Genomic DNA, 16,399 nt, shown 5'->3' with positions numbered 1-16,399 from the left:
ATATTATTGTTGTTTAGTAAGGAATTTAACGAATTATATCAGATCAGTTTGGAATTCTAATACGTTTAATTTCAATGTAGTTTAGAGGGTAGAAGAGGAGAAGTTGAACTTTTCAGGGTATAAAGAGGGACATAAATTTCTCCAGGGTTCTTTCTCATATATATATAGACACACACACACACACACACAGGGTGGAAGTGAAATAAGCCTGCTGGTTGAAATGGACGATAGGGTACACTTAAATGAATAGAAAATGATATTACATTTTGTGATTAATGTATAGTTAATTAGAAAATTGAGATGAAAGTTTCCGCAGTCTGGCAACACTGCTGCTGGTGACAGGTATGAATAATAATAGTAGTAACAATAATAATAATGTTTAATTGGTTATTTAACGACGCTGTATCAACTACGACGTTATTTAGCGTCAATGAGATTGGTGATAGCGAGATGGTATTTGGTGAGATGAGGCCGAGGATTCGCCATAGATTACCTGGCACTCACCTTACGGTTGGGGAAAACCACAGAAAAAACCCAACCAGGTAATCAGCCCAAGCAGGGATCGAAGAAGAAGAAGAAGAAGAAGAAGAAGAAGAAGAAGAAGAGGTCAACGAACTCAAGCCCATCTGTCTCAGTGAACTACCTTACAACTCACTTTCTGGCTACAATGTTACAAGCTGGTCACAATGGTCAGTGACTTCAAATTAGCAGTTCTAAAATTAATTTTGCACGAAAATCATTCACGCTATTGAAATATGTCAAATAGATAAAGGATTCTTTATTAGAATTTCTATCGATATAGACAAAAATCATGATCCTACTCGTAATAGTTACTGAATAAAAGAGTATTAAACATTTTTGTTATATGTACAACATGTGCTATTCGCTCTGAAAATGTGCAGACTTGTTTCACTTCCACGTTGTATATAAAAAAGAGTATTCCATATTTTGAAAGGTGGTAGTATGCATCAAAACAAGGGAAAAAACTCATATGCCAATGTATTGGACCTTTCCAACCAATCCATCCCCCATTGACTGTCTTAGATGTTCTCGGACATTTCGGTGAAAATGAGCCAGTGCTCCTTCATGCATGAACCACATCTCTGGCACTTCCTCCAGCAAGAGAGGCAATTCATGGTGATAACTCGTAACATTCCTACACCTGATATGCAATACTGACCCAACAAGCACGTCACCAATGCCTTCCATCACATCTGAGACCAACCAGGAGTGTGATTACTTAGGACGCAGGACAGAAGGATGCATTACTATGAATGGATATCACATTGAACACCTTTAGTGATGGTGAACAGGTGCTCATAGCTCTTAAGGTATGAGTTTTAGGACCCATCTTTGTTTGACTTTTTTTCTTGTTTTTGTGCATACTACTTCCTCTGGAAATATTGGAGGAAAAAAAAAACACACTCTCTCTTCTCTCTCCCTCCCTCTCGACCACAGAATGAAACAAATGAAAGATTAAATACTTTTCATAATACTGTACAAATACAATATAAATTACGTAGGTACTACGTCTCTTTTAAAAATGTTTTTAATTAGTTTACAAGAAGACCAAAAATGTATAAATTTTATCTTCTGTTGGATTTTAGAATGATATATCGTCAGGAAGGGGAAGTTGGTAAAAGTTCCCGAGGTTTTCTATACAAATAATTACTTCTTGCTACCACTTCATATTGCAGTGGCACAAAAATTATTCATCGATTATACTTATTATAGTTTTTAATCTACAGTATACTTCTATTAAATTAAGTGTAACAATAAATTTCTCTTACAACTTAATACTCTTGATCTGTTCCTGGCATTGTTTCTCTCGCTGTCATTTGTTTAGAAGGATGCCTGCTGATCACGTAACAATGTATGTGACAATGCTGCAACTCCTTTCAATAGCATAATGTCACCAGTAGTGAATCTGAAGCCCTGCTTGCTGGTTGGGAGACAGAAACTACAACAGTAAGATTGGTGGTGGTGGTAGGCTGTCCCCAATTTCCAGGGACAGTCCCTGGTTTTGAGTTGCAGTTTCCGGGGAACAAATGTCCCCAAATTTGTCCCTGGAAATTAATTCTGTCCGCACAAGCTTAGATTTTGTTTCAATAACATTTTACACAAATATTTAAGTATCTTGATGAAACTGCTGCGATTCATGCACATTTCTGAATGGTCATTAGTATGAGACAGAAGAACTAGTGAGCACAGTATGAAATATTCTGCACTCTTTGAGAAGAACATACCACTTTTTCTTTGGACATCTTAGCATTCACATCTTAGCATTCACGTTGCGCAAAAATGTTAGAACTGCCTCAGCGTCCAATTTTAAGTAGTTCAAAAAATGAGGAATTTTGTGACAAACCAACAGGTGAAAAGTGGTATGATGTTTTTCAACATTTCAAAAAAAAAAAAAATTCCATTCCACTTGAAAATCTTCTCAAAATAGTGTTATTAATCATGTGTCTTCCAAGCAGTAATTTATCAGTTGAAAGACTTTTCTCCATAATGAACTCAATCTGGATTGATGAAAAGTCAAGAATGAAAGTTGAAGCAGTTAAAGCTTTGTTACAAGTGAAAACAAACTTTCATTTCTCATGTGAAGAACTTAGTGTGAAGCTGTATGGGAATGAACAGATCCTTAAGATACATTCTTCAGACAAGTACTTGTAAAATGTATGTGTTAGAGTTCGGTGTGTACAATATTATGTGAAAGACTTCCATGCATGCATCAGTACTGAAACTGAATTCTTATGGGCTATAATTATTTATAGGAGTTACATGTGTTTATGCATTTAATTAAAAAAGTTAAGATACTCTACAAATTTAGTGTGCAAAGTTTTACCTTTGTATCTATTATTATATGTATTTTCTACATTTCAATGAAGAGTGACTAGGTAAGCGTTTGTGGTTTTTCTTGAAATTGGCAATGTCCCCTGCTAGATCATAATAAATCTGGTCAGCCTAGGTGGTGGTGGTGGTGGTGGTGGTGGTGGTGGTGGTGGTGGTGGTGGTGGTGGTGGTGGTGGTGGTGGTGGTGGTGGTGGTGGTAGTAGCAGCAGCAGCAGTAATATCTGTGAAAGAGAATACAGTTGAGCTAGTACGTGGTGCTACCAAAACAATATTTATAAACAATAATCAAACAGAAGTGTAAGTGAAAAGATCCACTTCAAAATACTGGAAATGTTTTCGAAACACTGATGTAGACGATCACACCTTGAATTTATCAAACACTCATACAATGGCTGCACACAATGAGCTTCTGGCTAATGTACCACATACTAGTAGTATACAACTTCTTACTAAAACATTAAAAAGTTCTAAAGTTTTGTCATTTTATGTTACTATATATTGTTTCCATTAAGAGTGGAAGAATGTTCAAATAAGCGTATAGTTATATGGTTGATTCACCATGGAGGGTCCTTTGTGTCCACTTATGAAATAGAAACACCATTTAATGATATGATATAAATGTAGAGCTTCTCATGCTGGTTGTACTCTTTTGCACCATGTAACAATTAGTCATCTTTTTAATAACTTATCTAATAGGAACATTATTGTGAGAAATATCCTAATTGAAATTTTCGAACATCACGATACTATAGAACACATCCTTAACGATTCTTCAGTCTTTGAAGTTTGCAGCAAAGAACTTCTCTGGAGAAACTCACAGGACATATAGTGTCAAAATGCTCTTCCAAATATGCCAGCAATCTTCAGTCCAACCTGTTTGTAAGGAAAGTTAAATTGTGTTCAGCTACGCAAATATCACATCACATTATGTAGCTAGAGAAATTCGAATGTTGTAACTTCAGAAGTGTGTGATCCTAAAACTCGCTCAGTCCATTTTTAAGATTTATATATATATATATATATATATATATATATATATATATATATGAGATTATGTTTGAGACCTCTATCATATTTTAAGCTTGTTTTCTTCCAAAACAACGCCAATCCTTATCTAAAATTTTGTGTTACTGTGCATGTCCTTTGAAAATTCGCTCAGTCTGTAGACCAGTGAATAAAAAACCAGCCAGTCCTTTCATAAGAATGGACTGAACGTGTTTTGGGAACACATTTTTCAATTATAGACTTATAGTAAGCAATTGTGTTCCTTATTTTTAAGCCAATTAACTAATCTGAATTATAATTAATGAGAGCATGATGGTGGAATACACCTCAATAATGTATTTTATAATTATGCACAGTCCACAAAAAAAAAAAAAAAAAGACGACTCTTGGTGATATGAAAGTCTTAAGTTCTACAGCACAGTTCACATGATATCAACATAGCCATGCAGTAGGGGCATACACAAGGGGAGGGGGGGGGATTTCCCGGGTTTGAACACCGCTTGAACATTTTGAAAGAATGACATATTTAGATTTGAGTATTTTTTTTATCCATAATCGTTTTCCCTTCTTCAATTTTTCACCGTAAGAGTAACAAAATTTACATCGACATAAGGCACAGTCCTCCTACCATTCCTTCAATATAATCCTGTGCTTGATGCTGTGCCATGTTCGAATTATAATAATGCTATATTTATTATAGAGAAACCTACCACCTAGAACTATCTTGTAACAAAATGAAGCCAACACAATATGAAATTTAACTTGTGAAACAAATTCAAAAGGTTGTTTAGACAGTTCTGCAGTGCAGATGTTAAATATTGTACATTGTCGATTTTAAATTCATGTTAAGCGTGGTATTCACCCATTCATTTAATGTTTTGTGGATTTGACAGTTCATATTTTTAATATTAACTTCACATTATCATTGTGGGTTCTTTGATATGTCTAAGAGACCACAAATCTCAATTTTACCATTTTTTAGCAAAAAGTTGCATAGTGATTCTCGCGAGGTTAGTGAAAATTTCACATTGGCAAATGTTTCTTCGTAGCCGCATCGTGATGATGTCACGAACATTCTTCCCAGAACTAGTTTCACATCCCCTTGTGAAAACTCAGCCGATGATGGTGATGAGATATTACACAAAATTTAAAATACCGATGACAGAGTTCTGAGTATACCACTGCCATGCAGGAAGAGGTTTGGCCATGCATGTGTATTTTCACCCTATCCCAAAGTACACACCAGTCATAATGTTATCAGTTATCTGTCCATTTCTGGTATAGGTTCTTGGTTACATGCATGATCTGTTATCTTTTATGAAAGTATGGAAGGAACCATGTGGCAAAAAGTCAACCAAAGTGGGAAAACAATGTTATTATGAAATGACAAACAGGGCATGACAAAGGCAAGTACCACTATAAGGACCACGAAAAGGACAAAGGCAAGGATCACAACAAGAGCCAGAACCATGATATGGACTATGAAAAAGACATCAAGGACCACAATAAGGACCAGAGCAAAGGCAACAATGACTACGAGTATTATAACGATCATAACAAGGACCACTACAAGGAAAATGACAATGATCACTATAAAGATCACAATAAGAGCCACTACAATGACCACAATAAAGAACCACTAGAAGGGCAATGACAATGACCACAATAACGATCACGACATGGACCACTACAAGGGCAATGACCTCAATAAGGATCACAATAAGAACCAGGACTACGATAATGACCACGACAAAAACAACAACGAACCTTACAAGGAAAAAGATGAGGACCATTATATGGAACACGACACATTGACCTCGACAAGCACCATGATAAGAATCACATTAAGGATCATAGCATGGACCACAAGGAATAAGAAAAGTAGCAAAACATGGACCAAAACAAAGATCACATGAAGGATCATAGCATGGACCATAATGAATATCACGGTAAGGACCGCAATAAGAATCACGATAAGGACGAAGGAAGAACTATGACAAGGATCATGATAAGAATCAGGAACACGATAAGGAAAAAGAACAGGATAAGGACCATGAAATAGACAACAAATAACAATAAAGACTATGACGAAGACAAGAAGAAAAATAAGAACCATTACAATGACAAAAACCCATGATAGTGCTGTGCATGATTAGGTTGTCTCCAGACCAGTTGTTTGTGCACTTTCAATCGGAGACCTCTGATTGATGCCTTGCAGGTTGTATATGTGCTGTGGTGCAGACATACACTTTCTGCTGAGCATTCCTTTATTCGAATCATGTAGTGGTTCAAATCCGAGTATTTTTTTTAATAGATGTGTAATTTTTTGTTTATTCTCTCATTTTCTTGACTCTCTTCCTCTTTTCTTTTTGCTTCAAGTACACGGTGAGCATAAATGATTGCCCTAGTTAGGGGATTTTTTTATAGACAAACCGTGAATGATACAACAATGGTACTAATATTACCAAATAAGGTATCTCTCAAAGTTTTATTTGAAATTATCCGCGCGGCATAATTCCACTTCTTACCGGTAGAGGACCTGAGTTTACAGAGTTTACAGAAATGGCGATTGGTGTTGAGCGTGCATTTGTAGCGTTGGAATTTCATTCCACACGATCAGTCATAACAGTGCAGCGAAATTTTCGAACAAGATTCCATAAAGATACACCAGACCCCAAGACCATTAGACGATGGTACAATCAATTAGTGACCACAGAATGTCTGTGTAAAGGAAAATCTCCTGGTCGGCCACACGTCCCACAACAACAACAACAACAAGACGGTGCTCCGCCTCACTTCCACAACGAAGTCCGGCAATTCCTGAACAACAGATTGCCAAACAGATGGATTGGTCATGCGAGCAGAGACGATATGCAGCTATTGTCCTGGCCTCCACGTTCCCCTGACATAACACCCTGTGATTTTTACCTGTGGGGATATGTTAAAGACTCTGTTTTTGTACCTCCATTACCGGCAAATCTGCCAGAGTTACGAGACCACATCATCAACGCCATCGCTGCTATCGACATGTATACACTTCATCGTGAATGCGACGAATTGGACTACCAGCTTGATGTCTGCAGGGTCACAAGGGGAGCACACATCGAGCACCTATAAGGTATGTTAAAAAAACTTGGAGAGTTTCTCTATCTACTTGTATATCTAAATATTTTCTATGTTAAATCGTTAGTCTACAAATAATTTTCGTAACTAGGGCAATCATTTATGCTCACACTGTAATACTTTAGCCGACAGATTTTTTCTAAATTTGAAATTCATAACATTTGTGGAAGAGTGTGTTAGTTTTATGTTATTGATCAAATTAATGTCACTGAATTCAATTATTGTGACATCTACAGCAGAAGTAAAGTTTTTCAGTTGCTAATGTAAACAATTATAGTTCTCCTAGAAACATTCGTTTATTCACAAATAGTTACTGCCAATTAGTCTAATCAATCTAGTTTAACATAAAATATATTAAGTGGAATTTCAGAATGGAACCAAAGAAATGTACCTATGGTATGAATGTGTTAAGGTTCACTGTTTAAAAATAATTTATTCATGAATATGTTGTATTAGAAAATAGTATATTATAACAAACATACCTTAACATAATAATAATAATAATAATAATAATAATAATAATAATAGTAAAACAACAGTAACTTTCGAGGAATATCACTTTTGTTGACGTCATACAAAATCTTGTCCAATATTCTTGAGAAGCTTAACTTCATATATGGATGAAATTATTAGGGATCATCAATGTGGTTTTAGGCATAATAGATCGACTATTGATAAGATTTTTTTGTATTCACAGATATTGGAGAAAAAATGGGGAGTGTTAAGGACACAGTACATCAGTTATTCATAGTTTTATAAAAGGCATATGACTCGGTAGAGAGAGAAGTTTTATATAATATTCTTATTGAATTTCATATTCCCAAGAAACTAGTTTGGAGCAACAGTAACAAATATAAATTATACTCGGGAGGAAATTAAACGCAGAACAAATATGGGAAATGCCTGTTATTATTTGCTTGAGTAGCTATCATCATCCAGTCTGCTATCAAAAAAACTGAAAATTACAATTTATAATACAGTTATATTACCGATTGTTCTGTATGGTTGTGAAACTTGTACCAGAGCAGGTAGAAGAGAAAGTGACGTTACTTCCTCTAGTTCAGTGGTTCATCGCCAAGTGGCGGTAGCTCTGTTTTCCGACAGCAGTTTCAGGATTGCTATTCGAGTGAATGCAAAAGGTTTTTAAAGATAACCCATTAAATAAGAATGTATTGTAGAGTACTTTGTTACAATATTTTACTTGTTTAAAATGTAATATTACTACATTAACAAATTGTGAGTTATATAACACAACCTAAAATAGCAAATATAATAATTAACTGAAAAATGGAACATTGTGCTAGCTTCAGCCACAATACGCAAAAAAAAGTACAACAAATGAACATTTTTATGACATTATAAAGTACGCATTGACATGAAATTATAGTTTTTTTATACACAAGAAAGAATGTAATATAATAAAGGAGACACTTTCTTTTCACCAATAGTTTTTATCTACTATTTTAGTTATCAGTTGCAGTTGTATCTGGTTTATACGTAATTCAGGGGAACAAGAAATATTACGTGCAACTTGGACTCATAAATTAAGCTTCGATATTATATCTATGCTAATGTAAGTTTTGATCTTTTGAAATATCTAGGTTATTTTGTGTTTTGTAAAATTAAAACAATTTAGTAGTACTGTATGCTACTTATTGGAGAATATTAAATTAACGACTTTTCCATGAGATCTATTACTTTCTCATATGCTCGATTAGAAACCTATTATGATGTGGAAATGTAATAAACAAATGTAATAAAATAGTAAACCAGATTAAGTTGTAGCCTAGATGCAAAGCTGCATTATACCGTACTTTTGTTACCGGAATAACTTTTAGATTAATTACGACTGAAGTGCTATTATTAAAAATAAAATAATTAATAATTAAACATGTATATTTAATGAAGTAGAAGCTAGGTGCTTGGATTCAATTAGGGGTTCACAATTGGCACTTGAATACAGCACATTTTTTAACCGGCACATAGATTGAAAAATGTTCAGATATAGAAAGTCCATGGTGATCATCAAAAGATAATCATTTTCTAATTCCAAAATTTCGCTCTAGAGGATCCTGGTAAAATTTTTTCTGTCAGAATATACAGTATTTAAATCTGCTATCCCACAAGAGTTAATATACTGTATTTCGTGAGTGCTCTGAATTGTCACTAAATAATTCAAGGGCTCTTTCTTAGGCAAACGTGTTCTTTGTATTGCCAATTACATGTAATATATTTTCTAAAATCGTGTAATGCTAGGATCATTTGTACAGGGCAGAGGAGGGAGTCTTTGAGTTCAGCGTATCTGCAAGGCCGTTCATTCACCTTGTGAATTCTTTTGTATTTTCACTTCCCTCGAAACTATCACGGTTTATGGCTGTAAAAAATGTATTGATTTTGAAAAACTCACACTAAACAGCTGAAATGCTAGTCTGGGGTTCATTCATTGGAAGGAATTACGGTCAATGTAACTAGACATAATTTTGGTCATTCAGGTGTGAAGTAATGGCACATACATGCACACAAGTGCAAGATTAGCTAAGGTGTTCTTCTGATTTTTGGGTGTCACATCCACATTATTTTTTTTACTTGGACATTTAACGATACTGTATCAACTAGTGGGTTATTGAGCGTGAATGGAATTGGTCGTAGCCAAATGGTATTTGGTAAGGGTACATTGTTATGAGAAAGGATTGTTGTCCACTTGGTTGGAGATTTTCTCTTCCTTTCTCTTTTAAAGATATCGAGGCAAGTTCGGGAAAATATGTGTTATGGCATCCAGTTTTGATCGCCAGTTCTTGCGTGGAAGTCCTACCTCTTTACCGTCAATAATAAATTTATCGGCTCTTACCATCAAAACCGCAGAAAATGGATATCACGGATATAAGAACGAGCATAGTTTTCTGTCTTCGTGGAATTGCTCTACACTGCTTCTGAAAAACAGTGTAGTATTCGGGTGGATAAAAGAAACGTCTTACATCCTTACAAATTATTAGGCTTATTACTACTTGCTCACATAAACGGCACAATAAAAATCATCCGAACACCACAAGAAATATCTCCTTAATTCCATAGCAGAATGAATTCTACCTGCTCTGTCCACAGTATTAAGAGGAAAACTGTAGTCCTAAAACGATCGCCATGCCAATGTTTCACTCAGTTGCTGTGGTGACGCTAGTGGGTTTAAAAGTCTCATTAGACCCTTGCCAAGTTATCACACTTTCTATTCTGAATGCTCTGCTTATACTCTTACTTTGAGAGAGGAACAGAGGCTAAGTGTGTTTGAGAATGAGGTGCTTAGGAAAATATTTGGGGCTAGGAGGGATGAAGTTATGGGATAATGGAGAAAATTACACAATGCAGAACTGCACGCATTTTATTCTACCCCTGACATAAGTAGGAACATTAAATCCAGAGGTTTGAGATGGGCAGGGCATGTAGCATGAATGAGCGAATCCAAAAATGTACATAGTGTGTTAGTGGGGAGGTTGGAGGGTAAAAAGTCTTTGGGAAGGCCGAGACGTAGATGGGTGGATATTATTACAATGGATTTGAGGGACGTGGGATATGATGGTAGAGACTGGATTAATCTTGCTCAGGATAGGGACCGATGGTGGGCTTATGTGAGGGTAGCAATGAACCTCCATTCTCTAAAGGCCATTTGTAAGTAAGTAACAGTAACAGGAATAATAATAACAGTAATAATAATAATAATAATAATAATAATAATGATAATAATAATAATAATAATAACAACAGTACACAATATTTAAAATACCGATAATGTAAATTGTAAACAATTTTTATAATATCTCTCCCTTGGCAAAATTCTGCTACTTTAAACTGAATTAATACCCACTTCAGTGCCATTTTATCCCACTGACAAATACCACCAGTCTCGTCAGTCAGTCGGCCTGCTGGTCTTCCTTGAGAATTCCGTATTTCGATTGTTGCTTCCCTCTGGAGCTCAGCATCGCTCAGTATACTCCCCATACCACCTATGGTAGTATCAGAGATCACTGGAGGAGAGCTTTATTCGTAATCTTCGATTTCTCCGTCAGTAGTATTTGGTCTGCTGAGCAGCACTAACCTATGATAAGGACTACGACAAACAAAACAAGAATCATGATAAGGAACATGATAAAGACAAGGACTGCTATAAGGACCAAGAAAAGGCAAAGATAAGGATCACAACAATAACCACGAATGCATCAGCATAAGATCATGACAAAGGTAAGGACTAGAGATGAACAATGATCGAGAAAGCAAGACTAACAGCGCCCGTAAAGCCGAAAACCCGCACAACAATGTTGTATACGTCGCGTCGTTGACGTAAAGACTGCTTGTGAGTGTCTCGAGACGTCGAGATTATCACTCCCAAAGTCCCGAATGTCAAACAGCCTTGAATCGCCACAGTTGTTTATACCCGACTGAACTTTTATCTACTTTGGCAAGTGTTATATATGTATAAACAATCAAGTAGCCTATTTGAAACATCATCTCTACCTTTCAGTGTATAATAATCCGTTCCCCAGTCTTTATTTCATTAATAGGCCCTTATTAAAAGACTAGGGATTTTCTTTTCATATGTTTGAGATCAAGTGTACAATCTCAAGTAAAAAGATATTAACATTATATTTAATGTTTCTTAGAAATACAAATTTATTTGAGATTTTTTTTTCTATTTATATAACCATAGGTAATATCATATAATAGAACCAGAACATTTTGATAAGTAAGATACTGTTCTGTTTTGTCTTTTTGTGTCATTTGAACATTTATAATGTTATTTATTTCAATGATGTATGTTATTCAAAGTTACGAAATCTTTTCACACAGGCCAAATGCTATTTCGAGAATGAGCGAGACTTGACTCAACTCGAAAGACAAATGCAATGAACACAGTGAGCGAGAGTGACAGTTAGTTTTGTTCATCTCTAGTAAGGGCCATAAGGACCACAAAAAGGTCGAAATAAAGACGAAGATATCGACAAGGACCACAATGAGGATCACAATATGGGCCGCGACAAACATCACGATAAAGGTCATGATAAGGACCACGACATTGAGAACAATAAGGATTCAGACAAGGACCAGGACTACAACAAGGCCTGTGAGAAAAAATAAGGGCCAAAATAATGACCATGTAAAGACAACAACCATTATAATGACCACCACAATGACAAAGGTACAGACAAGGTAAATGACAAGGATCATCATAATGAATAGGACATGGACCACAAGTACTTGATAAGGATCACGAGAAGCACCAAGGCCATAATAAGGACCAGGACAATGACAACAAAAATCACGATAAAGGAAATGACAAACACGACAAGGACCATGATAAGGGTCATGACAAGAAAAACAATAACAATATGGCTCATGACAAGGATAAATACAAGGACCACGATTAAGGTCACGACATGGATCAGAATAAGAACCACTACAAGGACTACAATAAGGATTACAATGACAATGAAAGGACCAAGATAAGAATGATAATGACAAAAGTCATGATAAAGTTCATGACAGCAAATACCACAATAAGGAGCATGACAAAGACAAGAACTACGATCAAGATCACGACAAAGACAACAAGGGCCACGAAGACAAAGGACAAAGACAAGCACGATAAGATCCACGATGTGCACGACAAAATAACAGTTACGACAATGACAACAACAAAGACAATAAAGACCATGATAAGGATCACAAGGACAAAACAAAGACGAGGACAATGACTGGAACTACATTAAGGACCATGACAAGCGGCAGAATAAGGATCACGATAAGGACCACCATATGGGTCACAACCATGATAAGGACCATAAAAAACAACAAGGAACATGACAAAAACAAGAAAGACCATAATAAGGACCACATCACGGACAAAGTCAAGAACTATGATAAGGGTCATGATATGGGCCAAGACCACGATAAGTACCATGACAAAGACAAGGACCATGATAAAGATGACGAAAAGACAACAAGGATAAAGCTAAGGACCATGACGAAAACAATAAGGACTGCAATAAGCTCAATGACAAGGACCACAATAAGAATCGCAACAAGAATCATGATAATGACCAAGACAAAGTTCATGACAAGCACCATTGTCCTGTCGTGGTCCTTGTGCTTGTTGCATTGTTTGTCAGTATTTCGGAATGACACCTACCTGTGGTCAGACCAAAATGCTTGCATCTCCATTCATCTCAGTGGCTCATATGGTTAGTCTTTAAATATAACTGTTATTGCTATTTAAAATAAATTTTATCAATGCTTGTTAAAAACATTCCAAATTTCATTGTTATTACTAAAAAGAGAAATTGCCCTATTTACAATGACATCATAAGATCTAGCTTATGGTTAGTATTTTTTAAAATATGTTACAGAGCCACGTATTACTTTATATACTTTTAAATTATGTATTTATGATATTTTTTATAATACCATACATTTTAATTTGTACTGTCTGTGACCATTTAGCACTTATCTTATTGTGCTTACACTCAGCTGCTTAATCCTAGGACTCTGTAAAACTCAGTTTTAAAATTATAAATGAAGTAATAAAAAACATTCAAGGATATAGGGCTCGAAACTGTTCCCTTCCGAATGACACACAGAAGCCTTAGCTGCCTGAGCTATTGAGTCTGTCTTTTGCAAGGAATGTGCATGTTGTAACGAAGGCCCAAATTTCGATTTTTTTATTAGGTTATTTAACAACACTGTATCAACGACGAGGTTATTTAACATCAATGGAATTGGTGATAATGAGATGAGACCGAGGATTCGCCATAGATTACCTGACATTTGCCTCGTGGTTGGGGGAAAATCTCGGAAAAAATTCAACCAGGTAATCAGCCCAAGTGGAAATCGAACCCGCACCCGAGCACAACTCCAGATCAGCAGGCAAGCACCTCAGCTGACTGAACTACGCTGGTGAATTTCGATCTTTATATATATTTATCTATTTCTGCAACACATTTACATGTTTTTGCAGTATTTCAAGTGATTTTCAAACCTAATAGCTTGAATTTAAATAACTGAATTACGCGTTATTTTCTGTACATGTGCTCCAAGTCTTTGATCATGTGCACTGTCTTGTATCTAGGACTTACAATGTTCCAGCATCTCACTCTTTTTTGGGGGGACTGTACATTTAAGTAATATAATGAGGCGGAAGTCCACACTTCCTGGTAGATGAAAACTCAATTTATTCAACACATGCTTTATGTCTTCTAATTCTAAATGTTATTAAAACCAGTTTGAGATATAAAAATTACAACATACCAGCTATATGGAATTTGATTAAGTTACAGATTATTTATCTTAAACATGCAGAGTAGACTACAAACAATACAATATGACAGCTTGTAATGCAGATTTGGAGTAGAATAAATATAGGGTCCATTATTACAGGAATTAATCCAGCTGGTCTCGATGTGTGAAATAGCTAATGAAACTGATGTGAATGTACGAGCACTGTCTATATATTTTATACCGAATCAATTAAAATTCTCAAAGTTTCTTAACAACATTAACACAATATGAGCAAGGTATCCGGCATTATTGCTGTCAATTAATCAAAGCATACAACACATTTTTAACTTTTGTCTTTTGTAATTCAATGCCTCGAATTTTTTTCTACACCAGAGTTATATCCATCACAGTGTTAGTACGTATCCAGATAGTGTCTGGCTTCATAAGAGGGTAAGACTCTGGCAATATACAAATATTCTTCCTTACACTCAGTGTTTTCTTTAATATCACTTACCTTAAATTGTGACCACTACTTCAATTTTGCCACAAGGTTCCTTGATGGTGCATTTAAAGGAAGTCAAGCATAGTACACGCCTAATATTGTATACTGTCAACAAAAAGAACAAAAAAATGGATTACATTATCTTCTACCAGAAATAAAATCATTACATCACCGAACACAATAATCATATTATGATTCTGGTCAATTATAGAAATGACAATTCAACATATTTGAACCTCTTTAATGTAAGAGCCACTAATTACAGGTAAAATCTGCTAGAATTTCCAGAAACTGCACTATCCCCAATATACGGTAACTAAAGATACATTATTCTCCACTAAATCTAAAGTTCCAATGCCTTTGTTGAATATTTTTCTGTTTTCCAAACAATAAATTCACGAAAGCCATGCAATATGGATCTAATTTATGTATTTCTATTCCACTAGGGAAAATATTACATTATTTGTATTAAATTGTTGTCATATGCAGTCAGTGATATATTTTCATTAATGTATTGTCGATCCACTACCATTAAAGGTAACCAATTGAGGTTAATATAATGAAGGACATAGCGTACATGATCCATTATCTCTGAAGTAAGACGATATTGAAGGGACCTTGCAAGGTAACAGTTACAGCAACACTAATAAACCAACCAAATGTTAGAGAAGTTCAAGTTTAAATTAAATTACGAACTCAAGAGAGATATACAACCTAATCAGTGAATACTGTGTTACATAATATGCCATATTCAGGTAGTATGACCTTGTATGTTAATGTTTCCATTATAATCAAGGGAATGTAATACAGTGCGTATATTTTAACTTGCCACACTCGTGAGGCACAATACAGCACAAAAATAAATAATGGCATCAACACTTAGATTGAATAATTATTGACACATAAAATGTATTTCAAGTAACTGGATTTAAACCATGTAAATTAAATATAAAATGCATTGCAACTTAGAACTGAATGTTGCTCAAAATAATATCTGCACCTTACACATACGTATGTACACTAGAACCCCCGTTTATCCAAACTAAATGGTATGGAGCCACTTTGGATAACATATTTTTCGGATAACCCAGGAGTATTTTTTTCTGTAGTGAAAGGAATACACTATATTATTAATACATATATATATATATATATATATTGCTGTCTGAGAAATGACTTTGTTTTTGCGTTACACTGTTATATGTATTAATAATATACATCCCTCCCTTCCTCCCTCAATGCTTATAGTAGGGACACTCGATTTTCACGAATTTCTGCTAAATGAGTCAAGAATTAAATTGTTTTATGTATGAAAAAGACTCGTAGAAGAATGAAACTCAGCAGTAATTTCAAATAAATTACTGGGGTTCCCTATCAAAAAATATATGCACGAGCTGCCACTGGTCCTGTCAAGTGAAAATTATTCTTTATTTACCTACCATTTGTTCCATCTATCCCCTACACCATGAATTGTGGAACCAGTTTGGCTGAATGAGAGGTGACAACTAATTCCACATATATTCACTTCTGTGATGCCCTACGTTTTGTTGAATAAAGCAACAAATTTGATTATCTATGCAGTGTAAATAGGTCTACGTTCATATTCATGCCAAATTATTATTATTATTCGATATTTAATTAGGTCTAACTTATATG

At 35.2% G+C, this 16,399-nt stretch overlaps 1 protein-coding gene across 4 annotated transcripts in view; it reads right to left on the bottom strand.

The window, feature by feature from the left end:
* Positions 1-3,101: 3,101 nt before the first annotated feature.
* The window catches only part of ova (ovaries absent), a 144,113-nt gene continuing 130,815 nt past the window's right edge, over positions 3,102-16,399 (bottom strand). For 3 of the 4 annotated variants that reach the window (XR_011334197.1, XR_011334200.1, XR_011334198.1), the window contains 2 exons: positions 14,756-14,848; positions 3,102-3,726 (listed from right to left, as the gene is read on the bottom strand). The gene's annotated coding sequence lies outside the window, so the exon portion shown is untranslated. Of the gene's footprint in view, positions 3,727-10,837; positions 11,081-14,755; positions 14,849-16,399 lie in introns of all 4 variants that reach the window. The other variant, XR_011334199.1, reaches the window with a different exon arrangement.

The sequence above is a fragment of the Periplaneta americana genome, chromosome 10 (assembly GCF_040183065.1).
Source record: "Periplaneta americana isolate PAMFEO1 chromosome 10, P.americana_PAMFEO1_priV1, whole genome shotgun sequence".
Lineage (NCBI taxonomy): Eukaryota > Metazoa > Arthropoda > Insecta > Blattodea > Blattidae > Periplaneta > Periplaneta americana.
The sequence above is the reverse complement of the archived record's forward strand: the minus strand, read 5'-3'. Positions and strand labels throughout refer to the sequence as shown.